This window comes from Microcebus murinus, chromosome 4 (assembly GCF_040939455.1).
Source record: "Microcebus murinus isolate Inina chromosome 4, M.murinus_Inina_mat1.0, whole genome shotgun sequence".
Lineage (NCBI taxonomy): Eukaryota > Metazoa > Chordata > Mammalia > Primates > Cheirogaleidae > Microcebus > Microcebus murinus.
Genome location: NC_134107.1, coordinates 56,909,982 through 56,924,880, shown reverse-complemented (window position 1 = coordinate 56,924,880; position 14,899 = coordinate 56,909,982). Strand labels below are relative to the sequence as shown.

Genomic DNA, 14,899 nt, shown 5'->3' with positions numbered 1-14,899 from the left:
GCCACAAAGCGGTCAAATGACATAGCTAGGAGCACCGAGGACTCCACCACAGAGAAGGAGTGCAGGAAGAACATCTGGGCCAGGCAGGTGTTGAAGCCGATGAGGCGATGGTCAAACCAGAGCACAGCCAGGGTGGTGGGCAGTGTGGACAAGGTGAGGCCCACGTCGGTGAGGGCCAGCATGGACAGGAAGTAGTACATGGGCTGGTGCAGGCTGGGGGTCCTCCTGACAGCCAGGAGGATCAGGCAGTTCCCAGTGAGGGCCACAGTGTACATGGAGGAGAAGGGGATGGAGATCCAGCCGTGGAAGGCCTCCAGGCCTGGGATGCCAATCATGAGGAAAGCAAGGGGCTGGAAGAAGGAGATGTTGACATGGGACTGGGGAGGGAGCATCCTCTGAAGGCAGCTGAGAATTCCAGAGAGGTGTGAGCTCTTTAATCTGTGCAGAGAAATAAGGTGAAAAGTCAAAGGTATCGGAACAACACTACTTCTAATGTCAAGTGACATGGGTTCATGCACAATAGCAAATATGTCATGTGAAGAAGATTTAGGGATTATTTCCATGTAAACAAAAAATGGCAATAACACTAACAACTTACTGATAGCAACAGTTTCATTTGATTTTGGAAACGCTGTTCTCTTTACATATTGAATAATGCCAGGCTTTCTTTCAAAATATATGAGGTGATCCTGACAAGAGTAACAAAAGTTCTATGTTTTAAGGAAGTAAATGTGGCCTCATATAAATAAATTGCAAATCTGTTTTGGAAACCTGAATGGTAGACAGTGTGGGCTTACTAGTTTCATTTTCTTGGATTTAGCCAGAATGTGAAGCACCCAGGTGTTGAGGGCTTCTATATTCCAAAACAGACATAAATAAGCAAATAAGAATACACAAAAATATCAAAGGTGGATCAATAAAATAATATATGGAAAACATCCACCAAAATCTCTTTAGCAGAAATTTAACAATTCACTAAAAATAGGTCTGTGAGTAAAAGTGCAGTTTATGATAATAGCCGGGTCTACAGTTGTTTCATTTGTAGGCAGTGTAATACGTTCTCTCTGAAGGCAACATTGACCACAAGCAGGAGGGTAGGAGCATTTGGAATTATTTTCTCCACAGGATGAAAGATTGTGCATATTGTTATAGAAGATTTTTAAAACATACATAGTAAATTAAAGTTTCTTGTGGTGTCAGCTTGGTCATTCTCTATTCTTTCTCTCTTGTATCATACTTTTAAGCATATATCAAGCCCTGATGGAACTCACTCCATTTAAAGATGAATAAAAAAACAGAGAAGTTCCAATATAGAATTTGTGCAGATATATTTTGTAACAATTAAAAGGGATAAACCAAATTAAAGGTATTTAAATAATCTTTGAAATAAAGAATTACTAGAGGAATGATGAAAAAATTCTGTATAAGCTTTTCTGAATACTCTTAAAAGTTAAAGAAAACAGGAACCATATTAAAATTTGTAATATTAGAGCATAAAAATGAGTTGATAATAAAGAGAGAAAAATGAAAGTCAAAATGGTAGACCAAAGAGAATAACAGGAGTAAAAAATAGAAGCAATTTTAAAATTGAAAATATTCTTATTACAAAAAGTGTTACTACTTAAAGCACTCAGAGATATAGAGAATAGAATCAAGAATAATCAAACAAAATTAAATTGAAACAATGATAAAAGTTACTACAGAGAAATGCAATAGATATGTTAAATAAACAGTAGAGTTTCAAACATAATAGGTATTTCTGAAGAGGTATAAAATAAAAATGAAAAAAAGAAAAATATTCAATATACAATAAAATAATTTTTCTGAAAAATGAAAAGCAAAACAAAACAAAACAAAACTGACTTTATATATCAAAGTGCTATCTACCAGAAAACAAACACTAATGAATAGGCAAATATAAATATATTTAAGTGTGGTCATTGTATTGCAAGGATACCCACAAGCTCTATAATTATTCTGATGGAAACAGTAAATTTCAAAGTCAAAAAGTATCAGACTCAAACCAGAAATCTCTTAAGATTTCTTAACATGTCATAAAATCTTTTCAGAGACCACTCACACACACACAAATGATCAATGTGTACAGAGAGTTGTGAAAAAATGAATGTAATCTAAGCATTCTTAATGCATGTAGAATGTTGTCTAGGTGGAAAAGGATAATGTTATAGGATGCATCAAAGTCAATATTTTTATTATTTGTAATATGGACTAATTTTGTTTTATAATTTTTTGAGTAGTTATATTAATGCCTTTGGGAACCAAGACTTTCAGGGTAAGAGGAAAAGGATACATATCTAAGATCAAACAAGTTAATTAAAATGCTGCAATCATAAACCTTAGTTTGGAATATCAGAATAAGCTCTATAAATATTTCTCTTTTAAGTAATATATATTTCTCAGCTTTATCTACAGAAAATGATTACAAATAAGAACAACTCAGTAGCAAGGAGCACCCCTACTGCTCACATATGATCTCTAGGTACCATCTTTCCCTAAAAGGAGTCACATATCTTTTGATAAATGAGCAATTTCAAACCTTTTGCTGGAAATATACCAAATACATTTGTACATCTTTTATTACTAGGAAACAGGAAGCCCATCAAAGACAATTGGGATCATTTAAAAAAGACAAAGCTGTCAATTTGAAAAGGCTCCCTCTTTCCAAATGTGGGTTAATTGAGCATCAATGAAAATAATAACTGAATAGTTGAAACACAGCAAATACGTGTGTGTGTATGAGAGAGAGAGAGAAAGAGAGGGAGACAGAGAGATACGTATACATACATAACCACACACACAGTTCCTCATTGGTCAATGATCTTAGGTACTCATTCAGTGTTCTGAAAACTGGCAAATAATCTGCTTTATGTCTATAAATTGTTGCCTGGTGTAAAAAAAATTGACAAGAAGAAGTTTTTCTTTATAGAAGCATTATAGTTAATAAGGAATAATAGAATTAGAGTATCATTTTTTTTATAAACCTAGTGAAATAATGGAAAAAATCATCAGGGCTGATAACATCAGTAAATGAGATAAAACTTGATATTTTACCAAAATAATGAAGTTGAGTCATATCCAACTTCCAGTTTACAGAAAATAGTGGAGACAGCAGGCAAGCAGGAATATTAATATAGTAAGAGATGAAGTCAGAAAAATTCAAATTAAAACAAGCAAACAAAGTTGAAAGGACAAAATTTAAGGTTTTTTCACAAATACATTATAAGAAAATAAAAAAGAATAGGGAAAAGGTAAGAACTGATAAATGAATTTAGTAAAGTTGCAGGGTATGAAATTAATATACCAAAGTCAATAGTATTTCTATATGCTAATAGCAACCAACTTGAAAAAGAAATCAACAAGCCAATTCCATTTACAATAGCTACAAAACCCCCCAAACAAGCCAACTTTGTACCACAAAATAAAATTCACTAAACAAGTGAAAGATCTGTAAAAGAATAACTATAATGCACTTATGAAATTGTGCAGAAATTGAAGAGAACACACACTGAAAAAATGGAAAGATACCCCATGCTCATGGATTGGAAGAATTAAAATCATTAAAATTTCATAGTACCCATAGCAATATATAGATTCAGTGCAATCCCTATAAAAATAGGAATTTTTATTCTTCAAGAGAATAAAAGAAAACAATTCTAAAATTTATATGGACCCACAAAAGACCCTGACTAGCTAAAGCAATAATGAGTAAAAGGAACAAAGCTAGAGACAAAACACTATCTAACTTCAAATTATTCTACAAATCTATAGAAACCAAAACAGCCAGAAACAAATCCACATATTTACAGCCAACTCATCTTTTCAGAAAGATGTTAAGAATATACATTGAGAAAAGGACAATCTCTTTAATAAATGTTGCTGGAAGAAACTGGATATCCATATGCAGAAAAATGAAACTTGATCCTGTCTTTTACTATATAGAAAAAATCAAGTCAAATGAATCAAAACATAAATATAAGATCTGAAAGTATGACACTACAAGGAGAAAACATTGGGGAAATGCTATAGGACATTGTTCTGCTAGAGTTTTGCCTCAAAACACAGGCAACAAAAGCAGAAATAGACAAATGGGATTACATCAAGCTAAAAAGCTTTTGCACAGCAAAGGAAAAATTAAGAAATTGAAGAGACAAACTACAGAATGGGACAAACTATTTGCAAACTATCCATCTGACAAGGGATTAATAACCAGAATATATAAAAAAATCAAACAACTCAATAGCAAAAAGCTAAACAATCGGATTAAAAAATGGACAAAAGACCTAAATATATATTTCACAAAAGAAGACATACAGATGGCCCAGGTGTATGAAAAAAAATGCTTGACATCATTAATCATCAGGAGAATACAAATCAAACCCTAGAGGAGATGCCATATCACTCCAGTTAAAATAGGTTTTATACAAACAGAAAAATATAATGGATGCTGAGAACAGGGAACACTCTTTTACTGTTAGTGAGAATGTAAATTAGTACAGCCACTACAGAGAATAGTAAGGAGGTTTCTCAGAAAACTATAAACAGAACTACCTTACGAGCTAGCTGTCTCACTCCTGGGAAATATATATACAAAAGAAAGGAAATCAACATATCAAAAAGATATCTTCACTCCCATATTTATTGCAGCACTAGTCACAATAACCAAAATATAGAATAAACCTAGGTTTATTATAAACTGGCAAATGAATGGATAAGAAAATGTGGTATATATGCACAATGGAATATTATTTAGGCATTAAAAAGAATGAAATCCTGTTATTCGCAGCAAGATGGATGGAACTGGAGGGAATTAAGTTAAATAAGCCAGATACAGAAAGACAAATATTACATTTTCTCGCTCATGTGGGAGTGAAAGAGTGGGTCTTATAAAGGTATAGAGCAGAATGGTGTTTACCAGAAGCTGTAAGAGTAGGGGATATGGGGGAGAAGAGAAGAGAGGATGGTTAATGGATACAAACATACAGCTGGGTAGAAGGAATATGTTCTAGTAGTATATAGCACAGTAGAGAGATTATAGTTAACAGTAATTTAATGTATGTTCCAAAATAGCTAGAAGAAAAGAATTATAATATTCCTAACACAAAGAAAAGATAAATGGAAGATGTGGATATCCCAATTACCCTTATTTGATGATTATACATTGAAAACACATTGATATCACACATTGTGATATCAAAATATCACATGAACCCCCCAAAATACATTCAGCTATTTTATATATATATATACACACACACACACACATATATAATCCATGTTTATATGTATGTTAACCAAAATAAATACGTGACCCTTGTGAGTATCTTGTTTTGAGTAAATCAAATGTAAAGAAATGGAAAAAGTGAGCAGACTAATGAACAAATATTTTTATGGAATAATTGGTGGAATCTGAAAACTGGTTAAATTTTGGATGATGATGTTTTATTTTGGTGTGATTATAATACTGTGGCTATATATATATTTTTTTGTGGCTATGTTTTAATATCTGAACATACCGGTAAATTATAGAATGACACAATGACTTAGATTGATTTCACAATAGTTGGGGGGTAGGATACTTGTGGTGGGAATTGTATGGTGATACAGCTACAGGAGTGGCTGTGAGCTGATGATTATGGTAGTTGGATAGGGATATAAAGAGATCCACTTTGTCTTGTCTTTAATTTTTTGTATTTAAATTTTTTCATAATATAATATTGGCTAAATCAGAAGTTTTCCTTTATAACAAGTAACAACATTAATGGAAAGAGTTTTCTAGTTAAACATGGTGTATTGCACAAAACATTTATCTCTACTCTAAAATCCCATTTAAGTGACAGTAAAAAATGAGACGTTATTAACTCACAATGACATAACAACAGGATGAGCTCTAAGGGATGCAAACAATATTGCAGTCTATGGATAAAAATGGGAAGAGTAGTAAAAGACTGGCAGAAAAGAGCGTTAAGTTCTTGTAGAGAGGTTGCACCACAGATCCATATCAAAAGGACTAAGGAGTTAGAGTTGAGAAAAGCAAGAGTGAGGCGTGGAAGTGAGAACAGGAGGATTTTATGAGGAGCAGCTATAAGACACCCTCTCTTGGCTGTACCTTCCACACTTGTAAAAGGCAGATTACTCTCTGGAAAAATTCTACCAGCAAGGCTCTGGATCCAGAGATGCCAGACAGACATGATAGTTGTGCAGTATTTAAAACAAGGGATTTGAGGAAAGGTGAGACTGCCCAGCCCTCTATTCCTCACTTGATTCACAGAGTCCTGGCAATCAGGTTTATTCCACATCACTTGAGAGTCACCTTGAGGGCTCTCTCAGCAGGAAAAGTGTGATAAAAAATGCCTATGGAGAAATGGCAGTTCAGAGAAGGATAGTGGAGATGCTGAAATAGTGCTCAGATGACCTCAGAATGCCAGATGGGAAGAGAACTGGACACATCCACTCCCTCTCTTGAGAGACTATAAAGGGCGTTTCTTCCTGGAAACAGTCTTGGATTTCTGCTCATCTCTGAGCTGTTAACTCCAGGACCTCGGGAAACCACCCTTAGGCAGCCATTCTTTAAGTGGGGGATAGGAGTACTGTCTCTCTTTGTCCCAGACTGAGTATTTCTCCTTTTACTGCTTTATGTCCAGCCACACCCCAATGCTACCTCCACCTGAAGCTGAGGTTCAGGCAACTGTGCCTGAGAAGTAGAGAAGAGCATGCGTTGGGGCCCAGGTTACTCACCCTGGCTGCTGACCCACACTGCCCTGGCACTCACCTCCTGCAGGAGCCCAGAATGTCTGTGCCAGAGGGACTGAGTTTTATACCACTGCATGGGGACACCTTGGCAGAAGTGCCTATCTTCAGGGAAGGCTAGGCTTGGGCCACAGAGGAGTCATTCCCTTCAGGTCCCTGGAGAATAGGAAAGTTGGGGCTGGCTTTGGAGTAAGGAATAAGACAAATGTTTAGAGAAACTAAATCATAAGAGGGAGAGAGAGACCAGAATCACAGATTCTACAATATCCCAGCAAGTTTAAATTATTTGTTCAGACTATCAGTTTCAACAGCCCATCTGAATGGAAGATCCATTAAGGATGATACTGCTGAAGCCTGCTGGAGAACAGGCCACAGGATGAGTCCTACAGCAGCTTGTAGACTTTGTAGAGGGTAGGGATATGGCGTGATGTAGTGGGGGACCCACTGGTGGCCTATCCCAGCCTAAGGCAGTCAGGGAAGGCTTCCTAGAGGAAGTGGAGAGGGAGCAGACTCTTGAAAAGCCCAAAGACTGGGTGCTAAGCTCTCAGCTCTCATTCTGGGACAAGACACCAGGCCTGTGGGCTTGAAACCCAGAATGGGGCTGGAAGTTTCTGCCCACATTCCTAGCCTGCAACTGGACTGCTGAAGCACACAGTATTAAAAGGGAGTGAACATGGACAATGGAAAGAACATGAACTACAGTGTCAGTCAGACTTGGATTTAAATTATCTATTTCTCAATACATACAAGCTCTCTCTCCAGCCTTTCTTACTTCGTAGAGAGTTTCCAAAATAGCTCCAGCCTCAGCTCTTTCCGAAATCAATCTGAGTTATGGTCATTCACCTGGACCTACTTTTTATGGACATATTTGATTTATTCTTGTCTGATTTTGCCTGCATTATCCAAGCCTGAATTGGGGCTAGCCTTCCTCTCTACCTTCCTTTCCTGAGGCAATAAGGAACATTAGAAAAGAATTGCACAATCTTGAAAAATTATTTCAAAACAAATTTATGGCCTTTAGTCTGAGCTGAGAACTTTTCATTGCTTCATAGTTCTTTCCTGTTACCATTTTTCTTGAGCTCTTTATTCAACCTGCCACCTCTCCTCTAAATAGCTAATTTGGTATTGCTCCTAACTTCACATGGAAAATGGAGGCCAAAAGGGGGCCTTCTCTAGGCTTCCTGTCCAACCCATCTGACCAATGTCCATTCCTATATATACATCTTGCCAAAAAGACCACTCTAAGGAGCATGTTGCTCTATGTTAGCTCCCTCCCTGCCCTTTTAACTACTTCTTTGTTGACTATCCATTATTTACAGAAAAAAAACAAAAACCAAAACAAAACAAAAGCCGAAACTAAGTGCCTTATGATGGCACCTAAGACTCTTCAAGATTTGTTTTAAATAAAGTTTTTTTTTATTTTTATTTTTTTTTACGATGGTTGTGGATTTTCATGCAGTTCTCTAAGAGGTAATTCAGAGAGATCAATATATACTTTACTTGGTTCCCCCAATGGTGACAGCTTGCAAAACCATAGTACAATCTCAAAATAAGGATATTGAAGGTACGGAAAGAAGGTACACCAATACAATAACGGCCTTACATGGCAAGCCCACAGCTAATATCATACTCAATGGTGAAAAGCTGCAAATTTTTCCTCTAAGGTTAAGAATAAGCCAAGGATGCCCACTCTTACCACTTCTTTTCAATTTAGGACTGGAAGTTGTAGTACAATTAGGCAAGAAAAAAAAGCCATCCAAATCCAAAAGGAAAAGTAAAATTGTGTTTGTTTGCAGATGATGTGACTATATATATATGTAGAAAACTATAAAGATTCCATCAAAAACTTGTTAGAACTAATAATGAATTCAGTAAAGTTGTAGGATATAGAATCAACATGTAAAATTCAGTTGCATTTCTATACACTACCAATGAACTCTTTGAAGAAAACAATCTTGTTTTTAATAGCATCAACAAAAATAAAAAACTTAAAAATAAATTTAACCATAGCTATGAAATTGAAATACATATACACTAAAAATTACAACACAGTGATAAAAGAAATTGAAAATGACACAAATAAATGGAAAAATATCTGATTTTGTAGAAAAATTATTGTATTAGAAAAATTAATATTGTTAAAATGTCCATAGTCCCCAAGATGCGTCTCCAAAGATGCAACGAAATGACAATCAAAATTCTAATGACATTCTTCACAGAAATAGAAAAAATCAATCTTACAATTCCTAAAAAAGACCAAGAATAGCCAAAGCAATCTATAACAAAAAGAACAAGTCTGGAAGTATGATACGAAACTCTAATAATCAAAACATCTTAGGACAGGCGTAGTGGCTCATGCCTGTAATCCTAGCACTCTGGAGGCCAGGCAGGCAGATTGCTTGAGATCAGGAGTTCGAAACCAGCCTGAGCAAGAGTGAGACCCCGTCTCTACTATAAATAGAAAGAAATTAATTGGCTAACTAATATATATAGAAAAAATTAGCCGGGCATGGTGGCGCATGCCTGTAGTCCCAGCTACTTGGGAGGCTGAGGCAGCAGGATTGCTTGAGCCCAGGAGTTTGAGGTTGCTGTGAGCTAGGCTGACTCCATGGCACTCACTCTAGCCTGGGCAACAAAACGAGACTCTGTCTCAAACAAACAAACAAACAAACAAAAAAACAGCTTAGTACTATCATATAAACTAATATATAAACCAATGGAATAGAATAAAAGGCCCAGAAATAAATCAACACATTTTTGATCAATTGATCTTCCACAAAGCTACAAGAACATACAATGGGGAAAGGACAGTTTTTTCAACAAATGGTGTTTGGAAAACTAGATATCAATATGCTGATGAATTAAATTTGACCCTTATCTCACTCCATATTCAGAAATCAATTTAAAAATTGATTAAAGACTTAAATTTAAGATCTGACACTGTAAAATTACTGTAAGAAAACATAATGAAAAAGTTTTTGGATGTTGGTCTGGGTAATAACTTTTGGGATATGAACCTAAAACACAAGCAACAGAAGCAAAAATAGACAAATGGGATAACATCAAACTAAAAAGCTTATGCAAAGAAACTATAAATTAAGTGAAGAAACAACCTATAGAATAGGATAAAATGCAAGCCATATATTTGATGAGGGGTTAATATCCAAATATGTAAGAAACACAATTCAGTAGCAAGAAAACAAACAACACAATGAAAAAATGGCCAAATGGACTGAATAGGTTCTTCTCAAAAGAAGACACAGAAATGATTAACTGGTATATGAGAAGATATTTATTATCACTAATCATTAGGGAAATACAAATCAAAGCCACAATCAGATGTCAGCTCACACCTGTAAGAATGGCTATTATAAAAATAAAAAAAAAATGATAATAAGTGTTGGTGAGGATGTGCAGAAAGTGGGGGGCTTGTATACTGTTGGTGGGAATGTAAATTGATACAGTCATTATAGAAAATAGTATGGGAGTTCCTCAAAAATTAAAAATAGGACTACCATGTGACCCAGCAATCCCACTTCTGGGTACATATCCAAATGAAATGAAATTAGAATCTCAAAGAGATATCTGTGTGCCCATGTTCTTTGCAGGATTAATCACAATAGTCCAGAAATGGAATCACCCTATGTGCCCATCAAGGGACAAATGGATAATGAAAATGTGATACACACACAAATATTATTCAGCCTTAAAAAAGAAGAAAATATAGTCATTTGTGACAACATGGATGAATTTGAAGGACATTATCTTAAATTAAACAAGCCAGGCACAGAAAGACAAATACTACATGATCTCACTTATACATGAAATGTAAAAAAGTCAAACTCATGGATGCACAGAGTAGAATGGTATTTTCCAGGCACTGGGGTTGGCAAGTGGGGAAAATGGGAAGATGTTCAAAGAGTAAAAAAATTCAGTTATGTGGGATGAATAAATTCTGGAAATCCAGTATACAGTCTGATGACTATAATTAATTATACCATATTATATACTTGAAATTTGCTAACATAGTAGGTCTTAAAGTTCTCATCGCTCTCTCTCTCTTTCTCTCTCTCTCTCTCTCCCTCTCTCTCTCACACACACACACACACACACACACAGTAACTATGTGAGGTGATGGGTATGTTAATTAGCTCTTTTAAAACTATACTTTCATCTGTGTGTCTTCTTTTATTTCCCTATTCTCTATTTTCTATTTCTATTATTTTCATATCCCTTGTGATGACCCCTGCCAATGGGACCCGATTTTGCTGGGAGCATTGCTAACTCTCCGCAGGTGGCAATTTTTAACTAATGGGGTATGGGAGGAATAATCACTTCCTATTTCCTTTCCACAGGAAGATGATTCTGAGACCGATTTTATGTAGTCTTGCAAGGTCTAGCAACAGTTGCCAGTTGGATGGGCAACTCTGTAATCCATCTTTGTTTTGTCTCCCATTTCCCTGCTTCAAACCAACTGTCCCTTGCTCTTGCTCACTGGATCTTATCCCCAACAGAAAAGCTACACTTAGGTTTTTGTCGCGGGGGAACTCAGGGGAAGACACAGCCTATGCTCGGGCAATAAAAGCATCTTGCAGTGTCGGAGGCCACCTCACTTCAGTTTCATGCCTCCACATACTCCTTAGCTTTTCTCCATTCACTTCCCTCAGTGTAAATGTCACCTGCTCGCGATGCTCTCCCTCATCTCCACGGCAATGCTGCATGTCCCTCCCCGTGTGGCCGCTGTACCTTGTTCATCCTCTATGGGGCACTGAGGACTCTGTATTAATACATTTTGTTTCATGCCTGATACCCACTGTAGTATCCGCTATTATTTACTTTTGTATTTCCTTTATGTTTCAAGGTCTGGAACATCGTAAATTATTCTTGAATGTTTAACATTGAATGATATTAAGAAATGGACACTGGGCAAGAACTTTGGCACCAGCTGGGAGAATTGGTGGTGATTATTGTCGGAAAGAATCCCAAATATGTGATGCTGGTAATCTCTGGTCATAAATATGTACTGAGTGTAAATCTTTTCTTACAATAATAAAGAAGGCTAGAGAAATCCGTATTCCCAGAAACAAACAAGTTTATGTTCTTCTCTTATTTCTTATCAATCCAGGATAAATGGTGTGTTGCTAACAGATGGGGAGCTAGATGGAATTGCTGAGGGATGGGAGATGTCCTATTCCTTGGGCAACCTCAGGCTGTGGCTCTCAAGGGGAATCGGCTACCTAAACTGGTGCCCTCCACTGCCAGGCCAACATAAACAGGGCTGGGAACAGGGCAGTGTTTTTACAGTCTTCAGTCCCTGGAGACCCTGTTTCACTGGGAAAGATACTCTCACTACAGTGATCACTGGCCTGAGACTCCCAATTCCAGAGGCCTCTCATGGCAGGGGCTGCCTGGGACCACCTCTGTGAGGTGACTCAGCTCCCCAAGCACCCAGAGGGCCTCCTCCAGGAAGCCCTTCCAGATGAATGGGAACAGGAAGGCAAACACTTTTCCAGGCCCCTGGACCCTATGAAGGAGGAGTAAGCAGTGGCCATAACCCCTCCCTTTCAGTTTGCCACCTTCTAAAATGTAATCACATTTTCCTGGGACAGCTTTGGAAACTGGCCTTTCTATTGGCCTTCCTGCTTCAGTGCCTAGATCAGTCATTTCAATCCCATTTGAATCCCAGCTCCTCCAGCTACTATGCTGCCTTCCTTTTTCCCATCTTCCAACCTTAGTCTTGGCACTGGTATATGTGTGTGTGTGTGTGTGTGTGTGTGTGTGTGTGTGTGTGTGTGTGTGTGAGAGAGAGAGAGAGAGAGAGAGAGAGAGAGAGAGAGAGAGAGAGAGAGAGAGAGAGAGAGAGAGAGAGAGAGAGAGAAACCCCAGGTCTTAAACTCCAAGCTCCCAGGCTAATGTGACCAGGTGAGTGCTTTTAAGAAAATCTGTGTGGCTTGCTTGTCACAGGTACCAACACGCATTTCTAGTCCCTCGACACCCCTGTGAGGCAGGGATTATTGCCTGTTCCCTGTCCCCCTTCCATGGTAACAATGGGTATTCAATTGAGTTTGTACTAAATACCGTGCTGAGCGTTGTCCATGGATCATTACACATAATTCTCATAAAAGTTCTGAGGACAGACACTGTTATCATCCCTAGTAAGCAGATGAGGGAAATCAGTTTCATAGAGAATAAGTCGACTTGATACGTCACGGAACTATCTTTTTCAAAGGGACTGTCTTTCCTTATAGAGAGCCTATGAATATCTCTTACAGTGGAAAATCCTCATCCTTGGGAGCAGCTTCAATTTTTTGAAAGAGTTCTGATTGGCAGGAACGGGGGTAGGAGATCAAGTGGAAAAATGCCATGTTTGTGCAAACAGGTGTGGCCACAGGGAAGAGGGCTGGCTTCTCACGTGGGTCAGAGGGCAGTTTCTAAGGAGGCACCAGCGAATGTCAGTCTTGCAGGCCCTTTGGAATTGTCTGTGGCTTCTTAACGGTGCTCAGAGAACATCATATTTAGAAGGGGGAAGGGATTTTTAGATTATCAAATTCAATCACCATTTTTCATAGCTAGCTTAAAGGAATTATGTGAACTAAGTAAAGGCAAACACTTACTGGCAGAACAGATATTATAGGTCAAGGCTCTCAAATTCCTTCCCAGGACTCTGTCCTTCCCTCAATATAGGGCCCAGGACAGACCAGACTTCCCCCCACCCACCTCCCCTGGCACTCAGGTTCTCTCTGGGCCTGCTCTAGGGGCACATAGTGTGGAGTAGGAGAGAGGGCATCTCTTTAAAAGCCACTCAACACAGGGCCTATGATTAACAATACTGTATTGTATACTTAAAAATTTGTCAAGAGAGTAGATCTTTTGTTAAATGCTCTTACCACAAAAGGAAAATCAACAAGAACAATAAAGGAGGTGGGAGAAAACTTTTAAAGGTGATGGATAAGTTTATTACAGTGATTATGGTGATTGTTTCAAGGGTATATACTTATATTCAAACACACCAAGATGTATACATTAAATATCTACAGTTTTTTCATGTCAATCAGACTTAAAAAACAGTTATATGAAAGAAAAAGAAAATTTCACACACATCACTTCACAGAGTGGAAATTGTGGGAGTAGACACAGATTGGTTTAATTTCCTGATACTCTTTTTCTTTACAGAAAAGACATGGAAACTTTAACAGCAAACAATCCTTGGCCTGTAACTGAACCATCCTTGATATCAGAAGGGAAGATGCTACTCTGTCCCCCATGTTTCAGCTGGAAAAACAGAAGTACATGGGGGACGTGATTTGTGCAAAGCCCCCTCCTACAGAGGAAATCCTCCCAGTATCCATCATCACTTGCCTGGGTCAGTCCATACCTGCCTGCCAGGCTACAATCCTCATCAATGAAATGTGAAAGAGCAGACTCAGAAGTCAGAGAGACCTGGGTTCAAGTCTGGACTCTTCAATTTATTATTGAGTGATCCTGATAAAATTATATAACTATCAGTTGTGCCTCGGTTTCCTAGTCTGCAAAATGGCTATCATCTCAAATGTTTGTTTTGAGGATTATAAAAGTAAGGTACTATTGTGGTAGAGGATAAACAGTAAACCCTCAATATATGGTAGTGTTAAGTGTGATAGATATATCAAATCCTAGATTTCTCAAACCTTTATCCCCTCTTCTAACCCAGGTGGAGCAGGTCCTCTATGTGTCCCATGTCACATCTCCTTGGCCCACTTCTAACTTCATTTGCAGCTGTGACAGTCAGCTGCATTCATTCATTCTGACTGTTTCCTACTGCAGGCAGGTGCCCTTTCTCTGGGCTTTTCTGCTTTGGGGTTTTCTTCAAAGCCATAGGAGTAGGCACACACTAAAAGTGCAGATGAGTTAAAGCCCAAGGGGCAACCTTTAGTCAAAGGAGGATAAGAGTTGGTGGACAGATGCCTTTCTCATCCTTTGGACAGACAATTCCCTGAGGCATTCTATACAGAGATCCTAGCAGAGTCAGTTGCTTACTGCCCATCGCAGCCACCTTGGTGATGACACTGTATTGAACTTTCTTCCTCCCTGAATCGCTATGTTTGCTCCCTCACTCCTGTACTAGATGCATGTCTTAATTATATCACCTTCA

At 37.8% G+C, this 14,899-nt stretch overlaps 1 protein-coding gene across 1 annotated transcript in view; it reads left to right on the top strand.

The window, feature by feature from the left end:
* Window positions 1-14,701, top strand: part of LOC105883508 (olfactory receptor 51E1) — a 63,235-nt gene extending 48,534 nt beyond the window's left edge. The window contains exon 2 of the transcript XR_012918970.1: window positions 13,942-14,701. The gene's annotated coding sequence lies outside the window, so the exon portion shown is untranslated. The remainder of the gene's footprint in view (window positions 1-13,941) is intronic.
* The last annotated feature ends 198 nt before the right edge of the window (window positions 14,702-14,899 follow it).